At 39.9% G+C, this 16944-nt stretch overlaps 1 protein-coding gene and 1 non-coding gene across 2 annotated transcripts in view; one reads left to right on the forward strand and one right to left on the reverse strand.

Moving 5' to 3' along the window:
* The window catches only part of LOC126090494 (uncharacterized), a 687867-nt gene that overhangs the window by 636854 nt on the left and 34069 nt on the right, over positions 1-16944 (forward strand). The window lies entirely within an intron of this gene.
* Trnal-uaa (transfer RNA leucine (anticodon UAA)) lies at positions 16-98 on the reverse strand. Its single transcript has one exon. It is a non-coding gene; the product is annotated as a tRNA-Leu (tRNA).

Genomic DNA, 16944 nt, shown 5'->3' on the forward strand with positions numbered 1-16944 from the left:
AGAAGTAAAAATATTTGCCAGGTGTGGGGTTCGAACCCACGCTCCCTCTCGGGAACCAGAACTTAAGTCTGGCGCCTTAACCGCTCGGCCAACCTGGCTGCTTGTACACTGGCTCCCTACGAATGGTACTTCATAGAGCGACCTCGTTCGTTCTGCGCTACAATACTCACATTAAGGAAAAGTCACTGCAATTCACTGTGAAATCAACAGAAGAAAAAAATGCCTTGGATAAATGCCCGAAGAGTATCAACCTTCAGTACGTCAAGCAGATAAAACAAGATATGTAATTGACAACTTACACAACTGAACTTACTATACGAGAACTGGAATTGCTGCCGACCAAACTACAGATTAAAAAGAAAAAAAAAAAAGAAGAAGAAGAAACTTTGAAAACTGCAGTAACGATCTGCCCGTTGGGGTCTGAAATTATTGCGATCGCGTATTTTCATGATTTGCCTACTACACTCATTTACAATGCCGGTAGTGAAGTCGGAGCATGTAATAACAGGACACTAATTATAGACAGCACAATACATTCAATATCTATCGATATGGAGGACAATATACCTCAAGGGTATTGGTTTAAAAAGTATTGTTCATCATTTCAGAATTAACTTCCAATATCGACATATCCAAAACAGTCATTCTGCGCTTAACGCTCAATATTAATTAATCAATAATAATGGCTGTGATATCAGTATTGCGGTTTGTACAGTATAGAACAAGACAGCAGAACTTCAAAAATATTGATGCTCAATATATTATACGGTACAACAGGCTGTTCCTGCGCAATAAACAGCAGTTCCTGCCGATACCGAAAGAAATTCAATCGCGCCGAACTAATTTTCGCGAAGAACTGAAAAGAAGGCTATATGACTAAAGATCAGGAAGTGAGCTGAAATATGCATATGAAAGCACCATACAAAACTCTGAGAAACGAAATTCCTGATTGATTATGAAACGCGAGATACTGCGACATGACAGTATTCAGAACTGTTTATATCCTGACTGAATGACTCGCTCACTTATTCATCATTCCCCTCCCCAAACCAGTACGGATAGAAACTGGAAATTTGCTAAGGGTTTTATATTTATTATAGGTGTTGCTTAGGAAGAGATTTTTCGATATCCTATCCCTCAGGGGGAGAAATAGGGCGTAAGGGTTTCTTTGAAAATATATTGTTCTTGATGCAATTTTGAAGCTAGACCTACAAAAATTGGCATTTGGTTTCTGGGCCAGAAATAAAGAAATACGTGTTTCAGCATTTTTGAAAATTTAGCCTCTGTGGGGATGAAATCAAAGGTGAAAGTTTATTTTTAAATAACATTATCAAAAAATGACAACAATATTTTTAAAGCTACAACTATGAACAATTGTATTTGACTAGGGGGGTGAAATAGGAATCAGATGCAATATTCTATGAGAATGTGTCATTATGAAGGCATTTTAAGGCTAACTCTATGAAAATTTGTATTTGGCTTCTCAGAAATAAAACAATACGTGTTTCACTGTTTTTGGGAATTCAACCCCTATGGGGATGAAATAGGGGATGAACGTTTATGGAAATATTTCATCATGGATTTTTCAGGCTAAAAGTATGAAAACTTTTATTTGGCTACCCTATTGGAAATAAAAAATACGATTGTCATTGTTTTTCGAAATTCAATCTTTAAGGAGGTAAAATAGAGGGCGCAATGTTTTATGAAAATAGTTAATTGCAAACGCATTTTTAAAGTTAAATCTTTGAAAACTGGTGATTGGCTTCTCTGTTTGAAATGAAAAAATACGTTTCACTGGTTTTGGAAATTCAGCCCCTAAGGGGGTGAAATGGAGCCACACTCACTGACTCATCATCCCCCCACCCCAATCCGCTAAGGATAGAAACTTGAAATTTGGAGGGGGGTGTATATCTACACTGCAAGCGTCATTTAAGAAGTGACTGCTCGAAATTCCACTCCTAAGGGGGTGAAATAGGGGATGAAGGACTTAATGAAAATATGTCGCTATTAAGGCAATTTTGAAGCTAGAAGTACGAAAGCTAACATTCGGAAACAAAAAAAAATACATGTTCAGTCTTTTTGGAAAGTCAACCACTAAGGGGGTAAAATAGTTGGTGGAAGTTTTTTTGAAACTAAATCATTAAAGAATTACTAAAGCATTTTTGAAACTACATCTATGAAAATTGGTATTTGACTTCTGAGTTGTTGTTGTTGTTGTGGTCTTCAGTCCAGAGACTGGTTTGATGCAGCTCTCCATGCCACTCTATCCTGTGCAAGCTTCTTCATCTCCCAGTAGCTACTGACATCATTCTGAATTTGTTTAGTGTATTCATCTCTTGGTCTCCCTCTAAGATTTTTACCCTCCACACTGCCCTCCAATACTAAATTGGTGATCCCTTGATGCCTCAGAACATGTCCTACCAACGGATCCCTTATTCTAGTCAAGTTGTGCCACAAATTTCTCTTCTCCCCAATTCTATTCAGTACCTCCTCATTAGTTACCTGATCTACCCATCTAATCTTTAGCATTCTTCTGTAGCACCACATTTCGAAAGCTGCTATTCTCTCTTGTCTAAACTATTTATCGTCCATGTTTCACTTCCATACACTCCATAGAAATACTTCAGGAACGACTTCGTGACACTTAAATCTACACTCGATGTTAACAAATTTCTCTTCTTCAGAAACGCTTTCCTTGCCATTGCCAGTCTACATTTTATATCCTCTCTACTTCGACCATCATCTGTCATTTTGCTGCCCAAATAGCAAAACTCTTTTACTACTTTATAAGTGTCTCATTTCCTAATGTAATTCCCTCAGCTTCACCTGATTTAATTAGACTACATTCCATTATCCTCATTTTACTTTTATTGATGTTCATCTTATATCCTTCAAGACACTGTCCATTCTGTTCAACTTCTCTTCCAGGTCCTTTGCTGTCTCTGATACAATTACAATGTCATCGGCGAACCAAAAAGTTTTTATTTCTTCTCCGTGGATTTTAATACCTACTCCCCTGCCACCTTCAGAATTTGAAAGAGAGTATTCCAGTCAACATTGTCGAAAGCTTTCTCTGAATCCACAAGTGCTAGAAACGTAGGTTTGCCATTCCTTAACCTTTCTTGTAAGATAAGTCGTAGGGTCAGTATTGCCTCGCATGATCCAACATTTCTTCAGATTCCAAACTGATCTTCCCCGACGTCGGCTTCTACCAGTTTTCCCATTCATCTGTAAAGAATTAGTGTTAGTATTTTGCAGCCGTGACTCATTAAACTGATAGTTCGGCGGATTTCACATGTGTCAACACCTTCTTTCTTTGGGATTGGAATTATTATATTCTTCTTGAAGTCTGAGGGTATTTGATCTGTCCCATACATCTTGCTCATCAGATGGTAGAGTTTTGTCAGGGCTGGCTCTCCCAAGGCCATCAGTAGTTCTAATGGGATGTTGTCTACTCCCAGGGCCTTGTTTCGACTTAGGTCTTTCAGTGCTCTGTAAAACTCTTCACGCAGTATCATATCTCCCATGTCATCTTCATCTACGTCCTCTTCCATTTCCATAATATTGTCATCAAGTACATTGCCCTTGTATAGACCCTCTATATACACCTTCCGCCTTTCCGCTTTCCCTTCTTTGCTTGGAACTGGGTTTCCATCAGAGCTCTTGATATTCATGCAAGTGGTTCTCTTTTCTCCAAAGGTCTCTTTAATTTTCCTGTAGGCAGTATCTATCTTACCCTAGTGAGATAATCCTCTACATCCTTACATTTGTCCTCTAGCCATCCCTGCTTAGCCATTTTGCACTTCCTGTCGATCTCATTTTTGAGACTTTGTATTCCTTTTTGCCTGCTTCATTTACTGAATTTTTTATATTTTCTCCTTTCATCAATTAAATTCAATATTTCTTCTGTTACCCAAGGATTTCTACTAGCCCTTGTCTTTTTACCTACTTGATCCTCTGCTGCCTTCACTATTTAATCTATCAGAGCTGCCCATTCTTCTTCTGATGTATTTCCTTCCCCTGATCTTGTCAATCGTTCCCTAATGCTCTCCCTGAAACTCTCTGCAACCTCTGGTTCTTTCAGTTAATCCAGGTCCCATCTCCTTAAATTCTCACCTTTTTGCTGTTTCTTCATTTTTAATCTACAGTTCATAACCAATAGATTGTGGTCAGATTCCACATCTGCCTGTGGATATGTCTTATTATTTAAAACCAGGTTCCTGAATCTCTGTCTTACCATTATATAACCCGAAACCTTCCAGTGTCACCAGGACCCTTCCATGTATACAATTTTATGATTCTTGAACCAAGTGTTAACTAAGATTAAGTTATGCTCTGTGCAAAATTCTACCAGGCAGCTTCTTCCTCTTTCATTCCTTACCCCCATTCCATATTCACCTACTACTTTTCCGTCTCTTCCTTCGAATTCCAGTCATCCATGACTATTAAATTTTCGTCTCCCTTCACTATCTGAATAATTTCTTTTATCTAATCATACATTTAATCAATCTCTTCGTCATCTGCGGAGCTAGTTGGCATATAAACTTGTACTACTGTGGTAGGCGTGGGCTTCGTGTCTATCTTGGCTACAATAATGCGTTCACCATGCTGTTCGTAGTAGCTTACCTGCACTTCTATTTTTTTTATTGATTATTAAGCCTACTCCTGCATTACCCCTATTTGATTTTGTATTTATAACCTGTATTCACCTGACCAGAAGTCTTGTTCCTCTTGCCACCGAACTTCACTAATTCCCACTATATCTAACTTTAACCTATCCATTTCCTTTTTTAAATTTTCTGACCTACCTGCGCGATTAAGGGATCTGACATTCCACGCTCCGATACTTAGAACGCCAGTTTTCTTTCTCCTGATAACGACGCCCTCCTGAGTAGTCCCCGTCTGGAGATCCGAATGGGGAACTATTTTACCTCCGGAATATTTTACCCAAGTGGACGCCATCATAATTTAACCATACAGTAAAGCTGCATGCCCTCGGTAAAAATTACGGCTGTAGTTCCCCCTTACTTTCAGCCGTTCGCAGTACCAGCACAGCAAGGCCGTTTTTGCTAATGATACAAGTCAGTCAATCATCCAGACTGCTGCCCCTACAGCTACTGAAAAGGCTGCTGCCCCTCTTCAGGAACCACACGTTTGTCTGGCCTCGCAACAGATACCCCTCCGTTGTGGTTACACCTACGGTACGGATATCTGTATCGATGAGGCACGCTAGCCCACCACCCATGCTTCATGAGTTAGAAATAAAAAATACGTATTTCAGTGTTTTTGGGAATTCACCTCCCAAGGGGGAGAAATAGATGATGACAATCCTTAAGAAAATATTTAGCTACATTAAAAAATTTTTGAAGCTAAATCTATTAAAACTGGTACTTCTGTTCTCGGTTAGATATAAAGAAATGTGTTGGGAGATTAAAGTTTCTATGGAAATATCAATACAAGAACGCAAAGGGAATGATTAACAAAAACCTTGGACTCTATCTACAGAATCGCTATCTGGTCAGAAGTACCGATACATTCGGAAACGAACATGCTTCTATGGCCTTAATTGGGTTGAAGAGTTTAGAGGGTGTTGCAATTTCTGAACAACTTAAAAATTCGATTTAAAAAATCTATGCAATCTATGCGAGCGACATAGCGGGTGCTAAACTACGTAGTTTACATATGAGATTACTTCAGACGTCCAGCGAGCAACATGTTTATTTTCCTTGCAACAGTCGTCACAGCAGAGACATAACGGTCATATAAGCATTCAATCAGTTTTCGTTAAACACTTGCTTTATCTCGCTGGCAACAATCGTTACAGTAGAGACATACATAGAATTCAGCGCATGTGCAAGATACATTATGCAGATCACTTTATTTTTGTAATTAGTTGTGAATTACAAATCTATGCCGTCCTAAATGAGCCCCGCCGGCCGGGATGGCCGAGCGGTTCGAGGCGCTACAGTCTGGAACCGGAACCGCGCGACCGCTACGTTCGCAGGTTCGAATCCTGCCTCGGGCATGGGTGTGTGTGATGTCCTTAGGTTCGTTAGGTTTTAAGTAGTTCTAAGTTCTAGGGGACTGATGACCTCAGAAGTTAAGTCCCATAGTGCTCAGAGCCATTTGAACCATTTTTAAATGAGCCCCTGGCCCACTGAAATGCTCTGGAAGCTTTTCAGATCTTTCACGCTTGTTCTGCATGATTTCTGCTTTTGTTTTGCAAAACGAGCAATTCCATCACAACACATGCCGGGATTTCCCACGAGTAGGAATTTTGCGCCCCGTAGGACGTATTGCGCCCGGCGTAGTGCGTCGTTCCCTGGATAATGGCAAAAATAGTAAAGGTGTTTTCCCACTGGATGCGGTGCGTAATGCGCCAGTGAGTTACGTCAGACGTGACAGCTGAACGAGCATTGTGCTGCGTTCTGTCATAGCGCAGCAATAGCTGCCAGTCTGGTAAATTTCGTATGAAAAATGGCTACAAAGTGCGCTAAAAAGTCACAAGTGTGTTTTAGTGCCCTGGAACAGTTAGCTAACGCATTTTCAAACATATTTTTGACTGTTTTTCTGCGTTTCGCATTGAGTCTGGTGCAGATAAGCAGCGTTCTGACCCTCTCCCTCCCCCCGCAGACGTAAATTTAGCGCGATATTATTGTGCAATTCTTGACGTCGCACATCCGTGCAAATATATTGACACAATATTATTGTGTCAATAATACTGAGCATGTGATGGGTTCATATACGCTACAGACAACTAGCTGACGTTCTACGCTTTTTTTGATTCATGAGTGTGGGCTTATCCGGTACGATAACTAGTTAAATGGTAATACTCTCGCGACCACAAGTGTAGCCTCCGTTACAGACGTTAATACCTTGAAAGTTACATTAAAATTTAGACGTTGACATACATATTGCTCAGTGCAATTAATATGTGGGGGCACTTGCTGTGAAAACATTCTAAGGCGTATCATAATAAAACTATTGTATATTAATAGTCTAAACTTTACATCCAGAACGTTTAACAAGCATCAGACTGATGTAAAATATAGCGAAGTACGCGATAAAAGAGAAGGAAAAATATTTCGGAGTGTTCTAGTTTTTATGACTTGATAAAATTTAAATACAACTGTTTCGTGGTTTCAAGTAATACTTACACTTCTCGTCTACAGCCTTTGCTTTGTAATCGCTTTCAGACTTTTGCTAAAATTTTAGCCGGTGCCTGTATGAAGACAGCCGGTGGCACAACGAAATATAATTCGCCAGAGCATGATATAGAGTGGAATGTGTAGATTAATTTTCGCTGTGCAGGTCTCAATCCAACAACCATCTAGATTCGCCGACAACAATCATGATTGCAGATCGATTCACAAACAAATTTATGTTAAGTTATTAACTCCTAACCTAACCACCACGTCTGAAATCACTACTTATTCAGAATAAAAGGATCTCGCTACCCCATACAATACTTGATAATGTCCCCCTGCAGGTCAAAGTTAGTACCGTTATTCGGCAATATTGCCTACCGATTTTGTAGGCTAACCAGGTTTCAAAACTACTCCATTTTACCTGTCAGTACTGTACATGTTGAGAGGTGAAGAATATTGTTGCCTGCTTCATGGCTTTCTATATTTTTTTTTTAAATCTTCATTTTACAGTATGGTTGTCCAGTCCACGAAAGTATATTCTGTGAATTGAATAGTATCACATTGTGGCACCTACAATTATGACTGAGAAACAACTACTGTGCTGTTGCATTATTCGATGTTACTTACAGGTGCGGTATTTCAATACTGGCCTCACAAATTTCTAGAATAATTACGTATCTAGTTTCAGTACAGTGCTATCAAGTTACGGGGCTCCTGGTTAGATGCCTTCACTGGTTGCTTCAAACGATTATGAGCTCTTGAAAACAAGAAATATGCGCAGCTTTCCTTGAGTGTGTTTTCTCAAGTGCGGGGCATTTTTCGTTAGAGCCCGCTATTTGTTCGGAGAGTGACAGGCTTCGAGCATCGTCCAGCCATAGCCGTAGTACACCTTAAGATCAACCTCCAGATTTAGTAATTTACAAATCATACCTGTGACTTCTTCTAATCCTCCTTTCATTTTGTTCACAGACACTGTAACAGACACTGTATCCAAGAGCTGTTCCTATCACAACGCTAATACCACACTTTTAAAAATTTATGCGTCGAAGCCATTTTTGACTGGCAACAGGGTGACCACCTGTTGTTAACCACTGTTCGTAGCAGTTAAGCCACTCATTATAAGCTGTACTTACATCTGCTGGACTTTGGTGCATTTTCTTTTTCTTAAAAAAAAAATAAAACAAAAGAGGCCCAATAGGCAACTAATGTAACTACTATTATAGTTATTCTGCATATGCAGTAGTATTTCGTCGTTCATTTAATAGTATTGTGTAGTTAACAGATTGATTACTGGATGTGGGCAGAGATTATCGTCTGATCTACTAGAACTAAAATAAAAACAAATTAATTTTTGTCTTAGTTATCTCCAGTTCTTATTATCGTCTTTTGTAGACGAGATTTTCTTACTTAAATACGCAACAGTTGGGTAAATTGACAGACACGGAAGTATTTAGATATGTAAGTAATCACAGGAGGGTGCCGTACAGGCCCCCACAACTGCAAGAGTGGTCGACTGTGAAGCGCGGACAAATTGAATAGCTGGCTGGCGGCCATTGGAGTGGTAAACTGACGCGCGGAGTTCGAATGTTTATACATCGCTTTTGGTTATAAAATGCCTTCCCTTGACTTAGGTACAAACATAATGCCTCATTTAAATACGTTACTACAATATACTTTTTAATTTATGAACAAACAGCAACTAGTCACAGTTTATGAATTTATCTTACGTACTACATGGAATCTGCCGTAGCTAAAAGCTATGGACTAGACCCCTAGCATTTTTCTTAGTTCATTTACGATAGATGTACGCAAAATGCATCAAAATACTCGAAGATTTGCCCACTATATTAATAGATATTTTCTGACTCTACCTTCCTTTAGATTTTCTGACGAGAAGTGCGTTATATACGGCATAGTGCTTTGGCAACTCACGACCAAATTATCAAGTTTCAAAGTAACCTAGACCATGAAAACACTACAGATCAGTCAGCTTTCTTCAAAATGATCAGAACATATAAAATGGTATTATGTCGGTCGGAAATCTTGCCTCCTGACAGCGTGTAACCATTTTTGTAACAGCTGTGGTTTTGAGAAAGGAAACCTGCAAATAGATGCACAGACATTATGCTAATACCGTGTTACAAAAACATTTATTAAGCAAGTGCACCGACATACAAAACAACTTAAAATATCCACATACCAGTGAAATGTAATATTCGTTCCTTTCTTGAATTTATTTGTACAATTAATCGCTGCACAGCTCTTCACCATTGTACTTCTTTTGATTGGAACGTACAGACAGTAGAATTACGAGTAACAAATACTGTATGTACGCCCCAACAAATATACAACGTTGAATCAGGGCCGGCCGGAGTGGCCGAGCGGTTCTAGGCGCTACAGTCTGGAACCGTGCAACCGCTACGGTCGCAGGTTCGAATCCTGCCTCGGGCATGGATGTGTGTGATGTCCTTAGGTTAGTTACGTTTAAGTAGTTCTAAGTTCTAGGGGACTGATGACCTCAGCAGTTAAGTCCCATAGTGCTCAGAGCCATTTTTTTTGTTGAATCAGGGTCTTCATAAACAACAATACTACACAACACATCAGACTACAACCACTGTAATGGCGTCCAGCCGAAGGTTCAAATTATCCCGCGACTGCAGCGCCATCAGTGAGTCTAGTTATTTTTTACAAGGTCTTTGGTGCCGTATCAACATTCAGTGCACTGTTTCTTCCAAAGAGCGGGTGAATTCGGCTGCTTGTGTGATTTAAAGTCAGGCGTGATAGACAGCCTGAGAGCGGTATTTTAGGTAATTTTTCACAGTGGTACACCAGTTACGAAAACATATTCAAAAGTAGCTTTCAAGAATTGCAGATAGTTATCAAAGCACTTCGAGACACCTATTTAGTAGCATGTTATCCCCGGTTCCGCCCCAATGACGTGACGCAATGTGGTATGACTATTCTAAAACGTTGAAGAGCTATCCTGAAGACCACTCAGCCATCACCCATGACTGGCCAGTGCAGTGCCCACATGCACAACCATCTCAGTGGTATCCCAGATGTGCTCAACAGGAGCGAGGTCAGCAATGTGGAAGTCTACACCAGCGATGTGGAAGGCTACACAGGCAGTTTATGCCGCCCGTGAACCGTTCCTCGGAAAAACAATCTGACACAATTCAGGAATGGTAAACTGCCTTGCTGAAGATGTATGTCGACTCAATAAATAATACCAGTTACTATATATCTAGCACAAATATCACCCAAGTTAGTGGAAAATGATCAGTGTCGGGGCACTGGAGAGAATACTTGTGGAACTTAGAGGGTTGTGGTTGTTTGGGGGAAGAGACCAGACAGCGACGTCATCGGTCTCATCGGATTAGGGAAGGAAGTCGACCGTGCCCTTTCAAAGGAACCATCCCGGTATTTGCCTGGAGTGATTTAGGGAAATCAGGGAAAACCTAAATCAGGACGGCCGGACCCAGGATTGAACCGTAGTCCTCCCGAATGCGAGTCCAGTGTGCTAACCACTGCGCCACCTCGCTCGGTGTGAACTTAGAAGAATCCATTGTGTGCAAGTGACCCATGATCTCGTGTTACCACTTCTATGGCAGCACTACATTTCAGGATTTTGAAGGAATCATTGCAAACAAAAGTAAAACATATGATTGGAATGTAAGGTAATGACCTGCCCAAGGAAAGTTATTTTTTATGTTTTTGTGAGTGGCAATAAATTGTGATGGTTGGTTGCAATGTACAGTACATCAAATTGGATTGTAATATTATGACATGGAGCAAGTAAAATGATTAGACAAGCCATAATAATACTGTAAACAAAGATTGGTTTTGGGTATTTTGAGTACACTGTGTTCCCAATGTGTTACACAAACTAATATTTAAACTGAAATTACTTATCTGACAAAGGTAGTTTTAAGGAATGGTATTTACACCATATATAAAAAAGAAAAGAGCTTAAACAATGCTTATGATTCAGTCTCACAAAATTCTTTCCAAGAATGTATTCAACAAATGTAATGGTTACCAAATAGTTCATTATTCACTTACATAAGCTATTTTTTCCCGAGGGCATGCAGCCTTACTGTGGGATTAAATGATGATGGCGTCCTCTTGGGTAAAATATTCTGGAGGTAAAATAGTCCTCCATTCGGATCTCCGGGCGGGGACTACTCAGGAGGACGTCATTATCAGGAGAAAGAAAACTGGCATTCTACGGATCGGAGCGTGGAATGTCAGATCCCTTAATCGGGCAGGTAGGTTAGAAAATTTAAAAAGGTAAATGGATAGGTTAAAGTTAGATATAGTGGGAATTAGTGAAGTTCGGTGGCAAGAGGAACAAGACTTTTGGTCAGGTGAATACAGGGTTATAAATACAAAATCGAATAGGGGTAATGCAGGAGTAGCTTTAGAAATGAATAGGAAAATAGGAAGGCAGGTAAGCTACTACAAACAGCATAGTGAACACGTTACTGTGTCCAAGATAGACACAAAGCCCACGCCTACTACAATAGTAAAAGTTTATATGCCAACTAGCTCTGCAGATGATGAAGAAATTGATGAAATGTATGATGAGATAAAAGAAATTATTCAGATAGTGAAGTAGTGAAGGGAGAAAATTTAATAGTCATGGATGACTGGAATTCGACATTAGGAAAGGGAAGAGAAGTAAATGTAGTAGGTGAATATGGATTGGGGCTAAGAAATGAAAGAGGAAGCTGCCTGATAGAATTTTGCACAGAGCATCACTCAATCATAGCTAACACTTGGTTCAAGAATCATGAAAGGTTGTATACATGGAAGAACCCTGGAGATACTAGAAGGTTTCAGATAGATTATCTAATGGTAAGACAGAGATTTAGGAACCAGGTTTTAAATCATAAGACATTTCCAGGGGCAGATGTGGACTCTGACCACAATCTATTGGTTATGAACTGTAGATTAAAACTGAAGAAACTGCAAAAAGGTGGGAATTTAAGAAGATGGGACCTGGATAAACTGAAAGGAACAGAGGTTGTACAGAGTTTCAGGGAGAGCATAAAGGAACAATTGACAGGAGTGGGGAAAGAAATACAGTAGAAGAAGAATGGGCAGCTTTGAAGGATGAAATAGTGAACGCAGTAGAGGATCAATAAGGTAAAAAGATGAGGGCTAGTAGAAATCTATTGGTAACAGAAGAAATACTGAATTTAACTGATGAAAGGAGAAAATACAAAAATGCAGTAAATGAAGCAGGCAAAAAGGTATATATACGTCTCAAAAATGAGAACAGGAAGTGCAAAATGGCTAAGCAGGGATGGCTAGAGGACAAATGTAAGGATGTAGAGGATTATCTCACTAGGGGTAAGATAGATACTGCCTACAGGAAAATTAAAGAGACCTTTGGAGAAAAGAGAACCACTTGCATGAATATCAAGAGCTCAGATGGAAACCCAGTTCTAAGCAAAGAAGGGAAAGCAGAAAGGCGGAAGGAGTATATAGAGGGTCTATACAGGGGAAATGTTCTTGAGGACAATATTATGGAAATGGAAGAGGATGTAGATGAAGATGAAATGGGAGATACAATACTGCGTGAAGAGTTTGACAGATCACTGAAAGACCTGAGTCGAAACAAGGCCCCGGGAGTAGACAACATTCCATTAGAACTACTGATAGCCTTAGGAGAGCCAGTCCTGACAAAACTCTACCATCTGGTGAGCAAGATGTATGAGACAGTCAAAATACCCTCAGAATTCAAGAAGAATATAATAATTCCAATCCCAAAGAAAGCAGGTGTTGACAGATGTGAAAATTACCGAACTATCAGTTTAATAAGTCACAGCTGCAAAATACTAACGCAAATTCTTTACAGACGAATGGAAAAACTGGTAGAAGCTGACCTCAGGGAAGATCAGTTTGGATGCCATAGAAATGTTGGAACACTTGAGGCAATACCGACCCTACGACTTATCTTAGAAGAAAGATTAAGGAAAGGCAAAGCTTTTTACAATGTTGACTGGAATACTCTCTTTCAAATTCTGAAGGTGGCAGGGGTAAAATACAGGGAGTGAAAGGCTATTTACAATTTGTACAGAAAGCAGATGGCAGTTATAAGAGTCGAGGGACATGAAAGGGAAGCAGTGGTTGGAAAGGGAGTGAGACAGGGTTGTAGCCTCTCCCCGATGCTATTCGATCTGTGTATTGAGCAAGCAGTAAAGGAAACAAAAGAAAAGTTCGGAGTAGGTATTAAAATCCATGGAGAAGAAATAAAAACTTTGAGATTCGCTGATGACATTGTAATTCTGTCAGAGACAGCAAAGGATTTGGAAGAGCAGTTGAACGGAATGGACAGTGTCTTGAAAGGAGGGTATAAGATGAACATCAACAAAAGCAAAACGAGGATAATGGAATGTAGTCGAATTAAGTCGGGTGATGCTGAGGGAATTGGATTAGGAAATGAGAATCTTGAAGTAGTAATGGAGTTTTGCTATTTGGGGAGCAAAATAACTGATGATGGTCGAAGTAGAGAGGTTATAAAATGTGGAGTGGCAATGGCAAGGAAAGCGTTCCTGAAGAAGAGAAATTTTTTAACATTGAGTATTGATTTAAGTGTTGGGAAGTCATTTCTGAAAGTATTTGTATGGAGTCTAGCCATGTATGGAAGTGAAACATGGACGATAAATAGCTTAGACAAGAAGAGAATAGAAGCTTTCGAAATGTGGTGCTTCAGAAGAATGCTAAATATTAGATGGGTAGATCATGTAACTAATGAGGAGGTACTGAATAGAATTGGGGAGAAGAGAAGTTTGTGGCACAACTTGACCAGGAGAAGGGATCGGTTGGTAGGACATGTTCTGAGACATCAAGGGTTCACCAATTTAGTACTGGAGGGCAGCGTGGAGGGTAAAAATCGTAGAGGGACACCAAGAGATGAATACACTAAGCAGATTCAGAAGGATGTAGGCTGCAGTAGGTATTGGGAGATGAAGAAGCTTGCACAGGATAGAGTAGCATGGAGAGCTGCATCAAACCAGTCTCAGGACTGAAGATCACAACAACAACAACAACAACAAGCTATTTATTACGCTGAACTGACAGAAAAATATTTTTACATTTTGTGTATCACTGTCCTCGCAGCTTGACATGTAAAACTGCCCTTGTACTCTTTCATTAATTTGCCACATTCCTCATGGATGTAATGAACACAAATGAAACACACACAGCAGCTCGTGGTCATGCGGTAGCGTTCTCGCTTCCCGCACCCGGTTTCAATTCCCAGCGGGGTCAGGGATTTTCTCTGCTTCGTGATGACTGGGTGTTGTGTGTTGTCCTTAGGTTAGTTAGGTTTAAGTAGTTCTAGGTTCTAGGGGACTGATGACCATAGATGTTAAGTCCCATAGTGCTCAGAGCCATTTGAACCAAACACCCACACATCTTTCACTGAATCTTCTTTGCTTGTATTACAAAACCAAGGTTTATCCTTGTGTCAATTTGGCTTTTTGTGCTGACTTCTTGGATAGGTGTGGCTGTATTTTGGGTATTCTAGGAATTCTGATCTTATCTTTTGTCAAAACTAGTGGTTTCTTCAAAATGATACCTTTACTGTTCAGAGCAGGTTTTCTCTTTGACACCTGAGTACCTTTTTTTTATACCTGATGTTGGGAGTAGCTCAGCAAATATGCTCATTATCAGCTGCTCCAGTGTCATCTGAATCAATGACAGAGTCATCCTTCCCCACAGACAATATGCGTACTCTATTCAAATTTCTGTTTGGCGCACCTGAAGGTCCAGGCTCTGAAGAGGAAGTGTCACCTGATTTTTGCAGAATTGATGGTGGCAGACGTTCTGAAGATGCAGAACTTTGTAAATCGGAAGCTGCACTAGATTCAAATACAGGTTCTGGAATTGCATTAGGATCATACGGATCCAGTCCAGTAGCCTTAAACCCAGATATGATGTTAGATATGATCATGAATTTTTCCCAAACTTCGGCAAAGGTACATGAAGTACCTGAAACAGTACCACGTTTGTAGAAAAAGTTTAACGAATGAGTAACACAAGAAACTTACCTGAAACAGTAACACAACAAAAGCTCACTCATGAAATGGCTGTTAGTCACTGTGCACTGGGTGAGACACAGAGCTAGTTGACATAGCTTGCCAAATGTGCATGAGCTGCCGTCTACTGCATTCTCTTCATAGTTACCAAGAAATAACCACTTAGGTATATTGAACCACAGGCCATATGGGGTACAGTTATGTTATTTAGGACTAGATGAAGTCTCCACCAATGGAAGACCAAATGTGAGGCTTAGAATTATGCCTTGGACCATAGCCTTGTGCCCATAAATCAAATATCAGCAACATCCTAGAATATTCTGTCAGGGCACTGTACAAGTCAGTCAGAAGGAGGTCAAATTTTATTAGAAATGTGGAATCTCACCACTGTCATTTAGCATTATAATATGGGAAGCACTGGCTGCAGCAAGCATAGCAGAAGAGGGAAATAGCCTACTGATTTTTGCAGATGATTGCTGAAAATCTAAATGACCTGAAAACATTGGCAAGAAAGCTGTTTAAATGGGAGTTGGTTTGGAGAAATGACAAATAAACAAAATTCATGAGAGTACAAAGAAATTCCAAGACAAAAAAACAGAAAATCCCACTGAATGATAACCACGTGTTTGAAGAATCAGATGACCTTAAATATCTGGGGATGGTAGTAAATAACAGAAATGATGAGAAACAAGAAATAGATGTGAGGATCAATGCAAAATCTAGAGCATTATATTCACTCAAGAAATTACTGTCATTTTCTTCAGGAAGAATCACAATAAAGACCAGATCATTATCACTATGCAGGGTGGACAAGTGAAGAATAGGTAACTGTACAGAGAGAAACATAAAATATTTTGAAAATAAGATCCTGCAGAAGATATTTGGACCAATTTTTGATGGAGATGAATGCCAACAAAGAAAGAACAAGGAGCTCAGGGAGACAGACAATGGATCAGGTGCTGTTGTGGAGGCCAAGACAAGGAAACTGAATGGGCCAGCCATACCTGTAGAAGAGAGGAAGGACCATGGCTGACAGAAGTGTCAGAGAAGAAACCTGTAGGCCAAAGACCTTTAGGCAGATTGAAAACAAGATGGAGTGACCAGGTGGCCAAGCATCTTCATATACTTGGAGCAAGGGAAGGAGATGCCAAGGACAGAATGCTATGGAGGAGGCTATTTGACAAGATCGAAAATTGGCTGTGGTTTGTGGGGCCTGGAGAGTAAGTAAGTAAGTAAGTGGTGAACTGTGGCGCAACTGAGAAACAAAATAAAAGGATAACAAGGCTCTTGCGCTAACTATTCAATTATAATGTCCCAGTGCATCACCACAGCGAAGAGTCTGAAAGGTGTGCTGCTAGAATTGTAGGTAAAAAAAGGTAAAAATCATTGTGTGTCTCCAATATATCAAATCAATATTGATTTGAAATTGTGTTTTATGAGATGAATAAGTCTCTCTACCTAACTTTTATTGTCATTACATCCTGTTGTTTGCATGTACTACAGGAGAAGTTGATGCCTTGTTTTTCTTATGTTTGTAAGTGAACCAGTAGTTAAATAAAAACATCCCCATGGCTGAGACGTAAGTTCTTAATGCCACCACATTTTATTTGACAAATGGAAAAATGACTACAGATTGTGGTGCAGACAAGACTGCTTACTATTTCACGGCCAGCCAGCAGGCTCCAGACTAAATGCCCATGACTATCTGGGATGCAATCTCTTCTTTAGATCCACAGGAAGATTTCTTG

This window comes from Schistocerca cancellata, chromosome 1 (genome assembly GCF_023864275.1).
Source record: "Schistocerca cancellata isolate TAMUIC-IGC-003103 chromosome 1, iqSchCanc2.1, whole genome shotgun sequence".
Classification (NCBI taxonomy): Eukaryota; Metazoa; Arthropoda; class Insecta; order Orthoptera; family Acrididae; genus Schistocerca; species Schistocerca cancellata.